The 13979-nt window shown below is 45.1% G+C and overlaps 1 pseudogene; it reads right to left on the bottom strand.

Moving 5' to 3' along the window:
- Positions 1 to 9956: 9956 nt before the first annotated feature.
- Positions 9957 to 12590, bottom strand: LOC139023389 (transmembrane protein 200A-like; annotated as a pseudogene).
- Positions 12591 to 13979: the final 1389 nt, after the last annotated feature.

Genomic DNA, 13979 nt, shown 5'->3' with positions numbered 1-13979 from the left:
AGTTTCCTGGGACTGTTTTTAAACATGCGTGTTTGCATTCATTTTATGGAGGGGTGTGTTTTTCCGTGTGTTTCATGTTTATGTTAAGAGATTGACTACGAGTTTATGTTCATATCTGGGTATACTGGTGGTTTATGGAGTTTGTGTGTGTGTGTGTGTGTGTGTGTGTGTGTGTGTGTGTGTGTTGTGTGTGTGTGTGTGTGTGTGTGGTGGCTGGTGTGTTGTGTGTTGTGTGTGTGTGTAGTGTTGAGTGGGTGGACACTTGCATCTATTCGATGTGTGTGTTGGTTGTGTGTTGTGTGGTGTGAACGGACTACATGATTGCTTCTGTTGCATTAGTCTCAGCTTTCCATTCACAAGAGGCTGTTCGGTTTGTGATTGTGTTGAAGAGAGAGAGAGAGTGAAGAGAGGGAAAGAGAGATAGTGAGGTAGAGAGAGAGGGAAGGGAGTATACTGTAATAGATTTCTGCCAAGGAAAAATACTATGATATATCTATAATCTCTCCCATCTCACGGAACAGGAGAAATACTATGATATATCTATAATCTCTCCCATCTCACGGAACAGGARAAATACCCCTGCGAGAGCACTTCTTACTATTGATCTTTGACACTAGATTTTTCTTCAGAGGGTGAATCTCAAATCTCCTGCGTACTTCAAGTGATGGGATTGACTGTTGACATAACCAAAGTTCTAGTCAGTTCTATTTGTTCTGTTTTTGTCCTGCTGTTATCTAAGGAGTCCGGAGTCACTCTCCTCTGCGTGAGCCAAGTAAACGGCTGACAAGGCTCCCTGCAACCCTACGCRTGGGCACGCATCATCAAAGAGCGCCAGCAGGCTGTCATACAAGTCAAATCATCAGTCAGAGCAGAGGGGAACAGCTGCTGTAGAAGACGTGGTGCATTATACTCATGGAGGATTATCACTGCTAAAAGGTCACAGAGACTTGAGAAAGACTGCAACAAAAACACCTAAATACATTCAGAATGCCAAACAGGACCAAAAAAATGTGGTTATTTTTTACTAAATGGGAGTTGTGATGATATACGCTTACCAGTGGCTGTTTCATTAATGTCTTGGATAGGGTTAGGAAATCTTGGTTAAGGTTCATAACAGAACAACTACAAACACTGATGAACACAAATCAATACTGGTCATGGCTTTTTACCTTGTTGTAGTGCAGCATAGTAAAATGGTGGGCGAAGGACATGTGTATAACTAATGGTACTATGACCCCATAAGTCCTAAAATACCCCCTTTTACTGAGGCATAATTGGTTCTTCCATGAACAGAGTGATCGACTGCTAGGGGAGGAAGGGGAAATGTGTTGGGCCATTAGCCCAGTCTATAATAATGTGTAATCATTATTATACCATTATCACCATTATCACATTGAATCATTATTATACCATTATTATCAGTAAACCATGCTCTATTTGTGAGCGTAAAGAATTACTCTGGAATCTACAACTCAATCATATTTAACCTATAAGTCCTTTACCTCAGTTGCTTCCCCACATGATGTTGTATAATTGGAAAATCACATTAAAATCACATATTAGAAAATAAACAGCAGCATATCAACTAGGCTACATTAGAGACTGGGATAATGGCCCTACTAGGCTACCTTAAAGACTGGGATAATGGCCCTACTAGGCTACATTAGAGACTGGGATAATGGCCCTACCTACTATAGAGACGGGGATAATGCCCTACTAGGCTACCTTAGAGACTGGGATAATGGCCCTATTAGGCTACATTAAAGACTGGGATAATGGCCCTACTAAGCTTACCTTAAAGACTGGGATAATGGCCTTACTAGGCTACACTAGAGACTGGGATAATGCGCCCTACATAGGCTCCTTAAAGACTGGGATAATGGCCCTACTAGCGACTTAAAGACTGGATAATGGCCCTACTAGGCTACATTAGAGACTGGGATAATGGCCCTACTAGGGCTACTTTAAAGACTGGGATAATGGCCCTACTAGGCTACATTAAAGAACTGGGATAATGGCCCTACTAGGCTACATTAGAGACTGGGATAATGGCCTTACTAGGTCACACTAGAGACTGGATAATAGCCCTACTAGGCTACCTTAAAGACTGGGATAATGGCCCTACTAGGCTACATTAGAGACTGGGATATAAGCCTTACTAGGCTACATTAGAGATCTGGGATAATGCCCACTAGGCTACATTAGAGACTGGGATAATGGCCTACTAGCTAACTTAGAGACTGGGATAATGGCCTTACTAGGCTACATTAGAGACTGGGATAATGGCCCTACTAGGCTACATTAGAGACTGGGATAATGGCCTTACTAGGCTACATTAGAGACTGGGATAATGGCCCTACTAGGCTACCTTAAAGACTGGGATAATGGCCCTACTAGGCTACCTTAAAGACTGGGATAATGGCCCTACTAGGCTACATTAGAGGACTGGGATAATGGCCCTACTAGGCTACATTAGAGGACTGGGATGATGGCCCTACAAAACAGTTTGTAATTGAGCATGTTAATCTCCCACATGCCTGAATAAAATGCTGTAATATCTTTTAGATACTCATCTGAGTCCCAAATGGCACTCTATTCCCTTTATAGTGCACTACTTTTGTGACGCACACGGAGTCTGCCTCTTGTTGTTGGAAGCAAATATTCTCCATAATCACCATATTATCATTAATCCGTCTCTACCTGTAGGAAAGCCTGTAAAATCGTGTGGATTTCAATTGGATTCACTAGAAGAAGCTGCTGGAAGGACTCCAGTTCCTTCTAGCCCGGGAACCTCATCAAAGGGGTTTTCCTCTCCACTGACACACTCACGATTGATATGACGGGCAGATTTGCATAGTTTCAGAGAGGTGTGATGGCAAATGGCACCCTAGGTCAAAAGTAGTGCATTATATAGGATAGGGTGAGTAGTGCACTATATAGGGAATAGGGTGAGTAGTGCACTATATAGCTTCAAACTCAACTCCGGACCTCCAAGACAGTTTCACGCATTATTTCATTGTTCCCTGTTCATTGTTAGACCTGGAACACCAGGTGGGTGATTCCCCTTTAATCAGGGACTGATTTAGACCTGGACACCAGGTGGGTGATTCCCCTTAATCAGGGACTGATTTGACCTGGAACACCAGGTGGGTGATTCCCCTTTAATCAGGGACTGATTTAGACCTGGGACACCAGGGTGGTGATTCTCCTTTAATCAGGGACTGATTTAGACCTGGGACACCAGGTGGGTGATTCTCCTTTAATCAGGGACTGATTTAGACCTGGGACACCAGGTGGGTGATTCTCCTTTAATCAGGGACTGATTTAGACCTGGGACACCAGGTGGGTGATTCTCCTTTAATCAGGGACTGATTTAGACCTGGGACACCAGGTGGGTGATTCCCCTTTATCAGGGACTGATTTAGACCTGGGACACCAGGTGGGTGATTCCCCTTTAATCAGGGACTGATTTAGACCTGGGACACCAGGTGGGTGATTCTCCTTTAATCAGGGACTGATTTAGACCTGGGACACCAGGTGGGTGATTTTCCTTTAATCAGGGACTGATTTAGACCTGGGACACCAGGTGGGTGATTCCCCTTTAAATAGGGACTGATTTAGACCTGGGACACCAGGTGGGTGATTCTCCTTTAATCAGGGACTGATTTAGACCTGGGACACTCAACCATGCACTCTGAAAGCTCCTTTTTAAATGACCCTCCCTGGGGGATTCGTTTAAGGACACACCACAGTGTCAAACTTTAACCTCAAAACTTTCTCAGTTTTCACACATTCATTCTCATCCCTGCCTGGTGCTTTTCTCCACTCCTTTGGTAAATTAGTATCCCTTGAAACCATTGTGTTGTGTCCACACCTGGATCCCATTGACTCCTGCATACAGGCCAACGAGGCTGTGCCTCTGGGAGTGACTGCAGTTAAGCACAATTACAACCAGCTTTAAGCCGTTTACTCAGCTCCCTGCTCCCTTACACACACACACACACACACACAAATACACACACACAAATACACACACACAGACACACACACACACACATATTACACTAATTGCGAGGATCTGTTGGGTTGATGTGGCGACATGTCCTCCCCACCCACCAGCCATTTAATGTCTTAAAGTTAATACTGAGTTCTAACTGTAAGTTAATACTGAGTTCTAACTAAGTTAACACTGAGTTCTAACTGTAAGTTAATACTGAGTTCAAACTGTAAGTTATACTGAGTTCAAACTGTAAGTTAATACTGAGTTCTAACTAAGTTTATTACTGAGTTCAAACTGTAAGTTAATACTGAGTTCAAACTGTAGTTAATACTGAGTTCAAACTGTAAGTTAATAGTGAGTTCTAACTAAGTTAATACTGAGTTCAAACTGTAAGTTATACTGAGTTCTAACTAAGTTAACACTGAGTTCTAACTGTAAGTTAATACTGAGTTCTAACTAAGTTAATACTGAGCTCAAACTGTAAGTTAACACTGAGTTCTAACTGTAAGTTAATACTGAGTTCTAACTGTAAGTTAATACTGAGTTCTAACTAAGTTAATACTGAGTTCTAACTAAGTTAACACTGAGTTTCTTCTAACTGTAAGTTAATACTGAGTTCTAACTGTAAGTTAATACTGAGTTCTAGCTAAGTTAATACTGAGTTCAAACTGTAAGTTAATACTGAGTGTCACAACTTCTGCCGAAGTCAGCCCCTCTCCTTGTTCGGGCGGCTACCTTGCCGGAAGCTGGGTCCGCAGTTTGTGGGGCCATTTAAAGTCCTGAGGAGGGTGAACGAGGTATGTTATAGATTACAGCTTCCCTCTGATTATCGTATTAACCCCTCGTTCCATGTCTCTCTCCTCAGGCCGGTGGTGGCTGGTCCGCTCCAGGAATCTGAGGTGCGGGAGGTCCCTCCGCCCCCTTTGGACATCGATGGGGCCCCAGCATACATCGTTCGTTCCATCCTGGATTCGAGGCGTCGGGTGGGGGGCCTTCAGTACCTCGTGGAGTAGGAGGGGTACGTGCCGGAGGAGAGGTGCTGGGTTCCGGTTGCAGCTGTTTTGGATCCTGAACTGCTGCGTGAGTTTCACCGTCGCCGGCCGGATCGCCCTGCGCCTCGTCCTCCGGGTCGTCCTCGAGGCCGGTGTCGGCGCGCCGCTGGAGCCGCGCGTCAAGGGGGGGTACTGTCACGACTTCTGCCAAAGTCAGCCCCTCTCCTTGTTCGGGCGGCGTTCGGCGATCGACGTCACCGGCTTTCTAGCCATCGCCGCTCCATTTTTCGTATATCCATTTGTCATGTCTTGTTTCCATACACACCTGGTTTTCAATTCCCCAATTAAGATACTTGTATTTAACTCTCTGTTTCCCATCATGTTTTGTGTGTAATTGTTTTCATGTTAGGTGGTGTTAGTTTTCGCGCTCTACTTTTATGTTCTGTTTTTTGAGCGCGTTTGATTCATGTAGTTCTCTCGTTTTTTGGAACTATAATAAAAGTGCGCCTGTTCATTATAATCTGCTCCTCTGCACTTGACTTCGCCTCCAATACACCATCCTGACACTGAGTTCTAACTGTAAGTTAATACTGAGTTCTAACTGTAAGTTAATACTGAGTTCTAACTGTAAGTTAATACTGAGTTCAAACTGTAAGTTAATACTGAGTTCTAACTAAGTTAATAAAGTGATAATGCCTGAGAAGCCGGTGTTTGGAGGATATATTGGCACGGGTGTTGTTAGGCCCGAGACGAAGTCATGCCAATTTATCCTCCAAAGACCGGCTTCGAGGGCATTATCACTTGTATACAACGGGTTACCAACATATTCAAATAATGATTTACATATTTTCATAAAAAATTTAATGTTGATAAATTTATTCATACAATTTCATCCTTCCACAAGATCAAATCTAGGGTTTCTGCCCAAGCCGGCTAGTTGTTCATTCTATCGATTTGGTTGCCAGAGACCTGACCCAGTCATTAAGTCTTTTTGTTCTGTATCTATGGAAGCGACCGTACTGCCATACTGCCTGGCAACGTTCTTATCCCTTGCTAGCTAGCCAACTACGGCTAAGTTAGAAACAGTACAGGTCAGAATAACAACAAAGTAGGTGCATTTGCATTTGTTTAAGATGTTTTCTAGTGACATTTATTTGGATACATCCATAACAATGAGCTAATGATGCACGTTTTCGCCTGGCATAGAAAATGTGTTCTCTCGTCAGGACACTGTTGTTCAGAGGAGCTAGCCAACAACACAGCTAACACAATCACTTCAAACTGAAGCAGGAAAGACTGCAAACTCGCTGAACTTCATTTTGTTTTACCTGTTTTCTATTCATATTTCTGTGTGTATATCCATACAAATTATGCTGATTTATGATTTCGATTGGCTGAGAAAAGCTACCTTCCTGTTTGTCTCATTTCGACTCCTGACAATTTCATTACTACGCTACAGCTGGAGATCGAATTTGAATATAGAAACGATGTTGCAAATGTCGGAGAAACAGACAGCAAGGTTTATAGAAATCTCTGCTCTTGAAAACCTAAATGTTTGTCTAAAAGAAATGTGAGATAATGTCTAGATGCTTTTTTTATAGTGGAGATCAAGTTTATAAATTGCCTGGCTGGGCTGATGAGACAGTGGATTGCGTAGTCAGATGGAACAGAGTAAATAGGCATTTTAACATCATAGATTTAGCCGGTGGTACCTTGTGGAATAGACACCGGCTGGAATGCGGTTTTAACCAATCAGCATTCAGGATTAGACCCACCCGTTGTATAACACTGAGTTCTAACTATAGTACTTGAGTAACGACCGCATTATTCTAACAGACCTTACAAAGTACTCAACAATACGATCGCATTATTCTAACAGACCTTACAAAGTACTCAACAATACGATCGCATTAGTTTCACAGAACACTTACAAAGTACTCAACAATTACGATCGATCGCATTATTCTAACAGACCTTACAAAGTACTAACAATACAATCGCATTATTCTAACAGACCTTAGAAAGTACTCAACAACACGATCGCATTATTCTAAACAGACCTTAGAAAGTACTCAACAACACGATCGCATTATTATTAACAGACCTTAGAAAGTACTCAACAACACGATCGCATTATTCTAACAGACCTTAGAAAGTACTCAACAACACGATCGCATTGTTCTAAACAGACTTACAAAGTACTCAAACAATACGATCGCATTATTCTAACAGACCTTACAAAGTACTCAACAATACGATCGGCATTTACTCTAACAGACCTTAGAAAGTACTCAACAACACGATCGCATTATTCTAACAGACCTTAGAAAAGTACTCACAACACGATCGCATTGTTCTAACAGACCTTACAAAGTACTAAAATACGATGCGATTATTCTAACAGACCTTAGAAAGTACTGCAACAACACGATCGCATTGTTCTAACAGACCTTACAAAGTACTCAACAACACGATCGCATTATTCTAACAGACCTTAGAAAGTACTCAACAACATTTCAGTAGTGTTTCTAAGTACTCCTCCACACATTTCAGTGTTCGTTCTAAATCACAAAACCCTGATCACCCACAGGGTTACATAAAGTGCCGTAGTTTCCTCTAGCATGACAAATAGATAATACTAAAGAGAGAAAGCCTGAGGACTTTGGAGAGCATCGTCTGTGACTAATCAGCTGAAAAGGTGATAGACCGATGCCTCGGTTTGCTGTTGACCTTTAACCCCTGACATCATGCAGACAGCCAGAGAGACCTGGGTTACATCCGAATGGCACCCTAATCCCTACATAGTAAGCTACTTTTGATATAGGGATTAGGGAGCCGTTTGGGACACAGCCTGGATAATCTCTGCTAGCCAGATGCTAATGCATCAGAGGTAGTACTTGGGCAGCACCTTGTGCCAATGGAAGACAATTTATATTCATCTTCACCGGACAAATCATATTATGGACGGTTCGCAATATTCTCACCGGCATTGAACCGAATGTAAATTCTTCCAACTGGACTGACAGACAGTTCAGCAGATAGAAATGTGGAATGTGGGCCAGCACTATGTGGGCCAGCACAATGTGGGCCAGCACAATGTGGGCCAGCACAATGTGGGCCAGCACAATGGCTTGGTGGTGTAATCACCGTGCCCCCCTAACCCCTCCCACATTATGTCATCCTCCACCTAGTTGTGATTTTGGCAGGAGAAGGCCCTGGGTCTTGCCTGCTAGCCTTATGAGCTGTTAGAATCGCAGAAGCCATCTTGTAAACAACAAATTAAATGAGAAAAGATCACGAGAGACTGCATACCTGCCCGGAAGGAACCATCAAATCTAATAAGGGGGGAAAAAGTTGGCCTGGGTGAGAGGCTCTGCTGAGGATAATTACAGCTGGGGAATTTCTCCTTCCTCGCCCCCTCAGGAGGACTGCTCCAACATGAGGCTGTGATGTGAGGACAGATCTGATCTACACAGACACACAGAGGAACTTGTGGTTTTGTAGATGTACTGTAGGTGAGTGTTATCTAATTCAAGGTCATAGGATGTCCTCTGTCGAAGTCTTTAGCATAGATTAGAATAATAGTAGTGGAGAAAGTAGATAGGAAAGTGCTTGTGATACGAGAGATTCCAAAATTCTGTTCAGACTTCCATTTTGTTCCATTTGAATGCCTTGTGTCGTGGTAAACCCTTGCTGATTGGCTCTGGTGACAACTAGGAGGCTCATTGGTTCACATCCCAGCAGGACATCCTCAAGCTGGGAGGAACAGTGAGACGCGAAGCCCCTGTCTAGTGAGGAATAGGGTCATCAGTTTGGCGCACACAAATAATGATACCATATAAATACCCCAACAGAAGGTTGTAACCTTGCCAAGGTGAACCAATGAAACCACTGACAACACAAGGAAGTAGTTTTTTTTTGTTGCTTTGCCTTATATTTGTAACAGGCATGGTATGTGGGTCTACGGGGTCAGACACAGACAATAATTGTTCCGTCAGACCTACTGATATTGCTTGGTAATACATTTAGAACACAAATTGTCACACTGACACGGCATACAAAACAGGGAACACTGACGAGAGAGTGAGAGAGAGAGAGAGAGAGAGAGAGAGACTGTGGCATTGAAAATACAATGGAGCCTTCTCTCCACATCAGCCTGTGTGTGTGTGTGTGTGTGTGTGTGTGTGTGTGTGTGTGTGTGTGTGTGTGTGTGTGTGTGTGTGTGTGTGTGTGTGTGTGTGTGTGTGTGTGTGTGTGTGTGTGTGTCTTGTCCTAAGGGAACCAGACATGTCTTAATCACGTAGCCCCACACACCCCAACTGCATGCTAAAACATTGATAATTTCATTCCACAAAATCAAACAGACTGAGACAGTGCTGTCCTCCATTCCCTCACCTCTAATGGACGAAGAAAGGGGTGACCCCTCCTCGTAAACACTAGGACCGCGTCCCAAATGGCACCCTAGTCCTTATACAGAACACTACATAGGGAATAGGGTGTCATTTGGGACGAACACAAGATGCACTCTGAGAAGGAGGCAGTGAGAGAATCAACAGGACGGTAGACAGGAGGGAGGGGTTTCTCCTCACCGCTGATTCCCACTGGTGGATTACCTGGGGTTACGTCTCAAATAGCACCCTATTCCCTATGCCAGGACTCTCCAACCCTGTTCCTGGAGACATACCCTCTTGTGGTGAAATCCTACTGGACGGTAGCTCTCCAGGAACCGGGTTGGAATTAAAACCTACTGGACGGTAACTCTCCAGGAACAGGGTTGGAATTAAAACCTACTGGACGGTAACTCTCCAGGAACAGGTTTGGCGAGCCCTGCCCTATACAGACCACTACTTTTGACCAGAGCCCTGAGTGCAGGTCAAGAGTAGTGCACTATATAGGGAATAGGGTGTAATTTGGGACACAACCTTGGTAATAACCAGGAGAAGGACAGCAAACGGACAACATAGTACGTGATGGGATTTATTACCCATTCATAAGCCCTACATAACCCATTCATAAGCCCTACATAACCCATTAACAAGCACTACATAATACTTAATCAATGCTTATGTACTGTTTATGAATGTGCAATGAAGTCTTTATGTAGGTAACCTTCAAATAAAGTGTTACCAACCTATCATTAACTATGTGTTTATCTGATCCACAGCCAATTAAAGCATTATTCTGCATAACTACGTAAATGTAGATTACACATGACATCTCTATCATCATGCACTTGTTTTGGTCTATGGAACATGTGTTTTATTTTACTAGCTGTTATCAGAAGCACATCTGAGGCTCGCCGCCAGATTCGAGTGGTTTGGTTTTTAAATAGATTACACAGTGAAGACAGTCCCTCATTAGAATGGGTTTTCCACCTCCCCACATTCGGATGTGCTTGCTGTGTCCTGGAAACAAGCAACGCTTTGGCAATGAAAGACAAATTGATTCCTTCAGTGTTGCCAAGTGCCAAGCCTAATACTGCCACCCAGTAAACAGACTGGGAAATGTCTCCAACTCATCTTTGACAGTATGGAGTATTGTTCCCCTCTTAAAACAGAATGTCTGCCAAACGGATCCAATTCGTCTGCAGTCCTCCAACACTTGTGTTTATATATCCACGCCACGGGAAGTCCGAGAAACAAGGTTTCTAAAGGTTTGTATCTTYAGATTGGAAGCTGCTCGACAATGTAGAGAGGAATTCAGTGTCGTACATAGAAGGGTTTCTGTTATAGCCTCCCTTCTCGGTTTCAGGAGTCAACAGTGCACAATTATGATCCAACAAAAAGCTCCTACTCCTGGTAGTGGATATATCAGCATCCATGAGGATCTTTCTTTATAAGCTGCTTTTAAAAAACAAGAGGACCCTGATGTGGGGCCCTATTGAGATATGGGGCTCTTACCGGCTCTCATTGGAAAGGCCCTGAGCCGAAACTCTTATCCCACTGAGAACACTGCTGCTCTAACTGGTCTAGCAGTCTGTCCACCGAGTCCTCCTTATTGTCCAGCTTCAGGTACCTGCGGGCACAGCCCAGGTCTAACCGGGGCCAGCTGCCGTGCTTCTGCTCCTCTACAGGAGTGAGCTTCGGGGTCTCCACGCATCTAAACATGTTCACACACACGTCCAAGCTGCGCTCCCTCCGCGTGGGCTGCACTATCTGTGGGTCTGCCCCAGGTCCCCCGGGTCGCATGGCCCCTTCCTGTAGACGTATTACAGTCTGGGGCCAGTGAGGGCCGGGGTTAGTCCTGTAGCTAAGACTGTAGGAGCGCCTGGGCAGCATGGCTGTGACCTCCGACCAGTCGTCCCCTCCCAGAGTGGACATGGAGCTGGCTGACACCAGACAGTTGTGGAGCTTAAAGAGGTGAGCGGGCTGGGGGTCTGGGCTGGAGCCCCCTACGCCTGGCTCACCACCACCACCGCCCCACCGCGTGTTGAAGTCCGTCTTGCTGGAGTTGCAGGAGTTGGAATGGGAGGAGTGGAGGGAAGGGGTGGAGGCTGACTCCTGGTGGTGTAGAGCCTCCGTCTGTACGGTGGCCTGCTGGTACGTATAGTCAGCCGTCTCCTCCTCCTCCCTGCTGTCTCTGGTCATCTGCAGCAGGGGCTCTGAGCTGGCTAGCTGCTGCAGACAGAGGATGTTAAGGTGGGTGGCAGGCAGACTGCTCACCCACTGGTAGTGTCTGGCCATGGAGTTGGCTGCTGCCATGTCTGAGAGGTCGGCTGAGGGCATGGCCGCCGACACCGAACAGATGATCCTCTGATCTGGCCAGCAGCATCTGGGTCTCCCTGTCGCGGTTCTCGTACAGCACCGTGTTGGCACAGATGAGGATGAACAGCCCACGCCCATGATGACTGGTCCCAGGAGCTTCATCCGCTCACTGTGGATCAGACTGGTCGAGTCAGGAGGCTCTTTAGCCCCCAGGTCCAACCGGATGACTGGGGCTCAGAGACACCCTTACCTCTACCTCCTGCTGCTGTTCCACAGAACCAGAGCCTTGTTGTCCAAGTCCAAGAGCTTGATGATCGTGGTGTCGGTAGGGCCAGTACCCAGCCACTGCCAGAGCCGTGCCACCACCACCACGATGACCCCCAGCACTAGGAAGGCTCCTGGCACGAGCGATCCGCAGCTTGCCTTGGATCAGCCCTCCTTCTTCCTTCCGGCCCCGCAGGCTGAAACCAGACATCCGTTGGCTGTGGAAGGAGAGCTTGGCGTTGGGCCCCCGGGGCCCGGCCTTCTTGTCTTCATGTGCGATCGGTCCAGGCCCCTATCGGAACACTGTGAAGAACAGCAGGTTAAAAAAGAAGAGACTACTAACGTGCTTCTGCTCCTGTATAGTTTTTATACTGTTGTTGATATTGTTTCACCTCCCTCCCTCCCTCCCTCCCTCCCTCCCTCCCTCCTCCTCCCTCCCTCCTCCCTCCCTCCCTCCCTCTTTCTACTTTGTTTTCTTTCTCTTTTTAATGTAAAGTGTGTTGTGACCCATGTTAAATGCACTTTAAATAAACGTGGACTTGACACTGGCGAAGCTGCACTGTATCCTGTAAACAATGAACTCCTTATTCTCGTAGAGACGTTGATCATAGGTTCTGTTCTCACGTTCATACCGCGGATACTTTGTTGCTCTATTGTTCTCCTGTAAAAACAGCTTCTCAGGTTTGTGATATGTGACACAACCAAATGTTTCCCTGTTGAAACACTTTGTTAAAAAAAATATATTTAAGAGGGAGATAATAAAGGTATTTCGTTAATGTTTTTATTCCTTTGGAGATTAACAGATTTATTACCACGTTTTGCATCACTGCATTTTTCCATTTTAATCTTCACAGAAAATCATTAAAGTTAGATAACTATTTTTAACAAATCGTTCCAAACCTTTCATGTCGTTGGCGAGCTTGTAAATTGTAAAGGTACAAACAAAACCCGGGGAAAACACTCTCTCACGTGGCGTTCTACTTGAGTGCACACATGACCATAAACAAGGTGAAACAGCTTAAAACGTTTTAGCTGCAATTAAGCTGCTAAGCAACAATTCTTTTAAAACCTAGTGTCTCTAGTACCAAGATGATTTGATAACACTCAAAACACATATAATAAATCTTTAAAACGTTGATTCCTTGGGCCTCCCGAGTGGAACAGCAGGTACTGCATCGCAGAGCTAGAGGAGTCACTATAGACCCGAGTGGAACAGCAGGTACTGCATCGCAGAGCTAGAGGAGTCACTACAGACCCGAGTGGAACAGCGGTCTAAGGTACTGCATCGCAGAGCTAGAGGAGTCACTATAGAGCCGGGTTCGATCCCGGGCTGTATGACAACCAGACGTGATCGGGAGTCCCATAGGGCGGCGCACAACTGGCCCAGCGCTGTCCGGGTTAGGGGAGGGTTTGGCCGTGGGGCTTTACTTGGCTCTTCGTGCTCTAGCGACTCCTTGTGGCGAGCCAGGCGCCTGCAGGCTGACCTCGGTCCGTCAGGTGAATGGTGTTTCCTCCGACACATTGGTGCGGCTGGCTTCCGGGTTAAGCAGGCGGGTGTTAAGAAGCATGGTTTGGCGGGTCATGTTTCGCAGAACACATGACTCGACCTTCGCCTCTCGAGCCCGTTGGGGAGTTGCAGCAATGAGACAAGATCGAAATTGGAGAGAAAAAAGGGGGTAAAATACCCCAAAAATACAAAAAAAATAAGAAAACCGTTAATTATTTTGTCACACATAATCAACATGTTCATTTAACAAAAAATCTTCTGCATCCCAAATCTTACCCTATTCCATACAGAGCTTCTTTTGACGAGAGCCCTGTACAGTGAATAGAGAGCAATAGTAATGGCTCTTTTGTAGGCACCAACTCCTTTTTGTAGGCACTAACTCCTTTTTGTAGGCACCAACTCCTTTTTGTAGGCACCAACTCCTTTATGTAGGCACTAACTCCTTTTTGTAGGCACTAACTCCTTTTTGTAGGCACTAACTCCTTTTTGTAGGCACTAACTCCTTTTTGTAG

Source organism: Salvelinus sp. IW2-2015, linkage group LG31 (genome assembly GCF_002910315.2).
Source record: "Salvelinus sp. IW2-2015 linkage group LG31, ASM291031v2, whole genome shotgun sequence".
In the NCBI taxonomy this organism is placed as follows: domain Eukaryota; kingdom Metazoa; phylum Chordata; class Actinopteri; order Salmoniformes; family Salmonidae; genus Salvelinus; species Salvelinus sp. IW2-2015.
The sequence above is the reverse complement of the archived record's forward strand: the minus strand, read 5'-3'. Positions and strand labels throughout refer to the sequence as shown.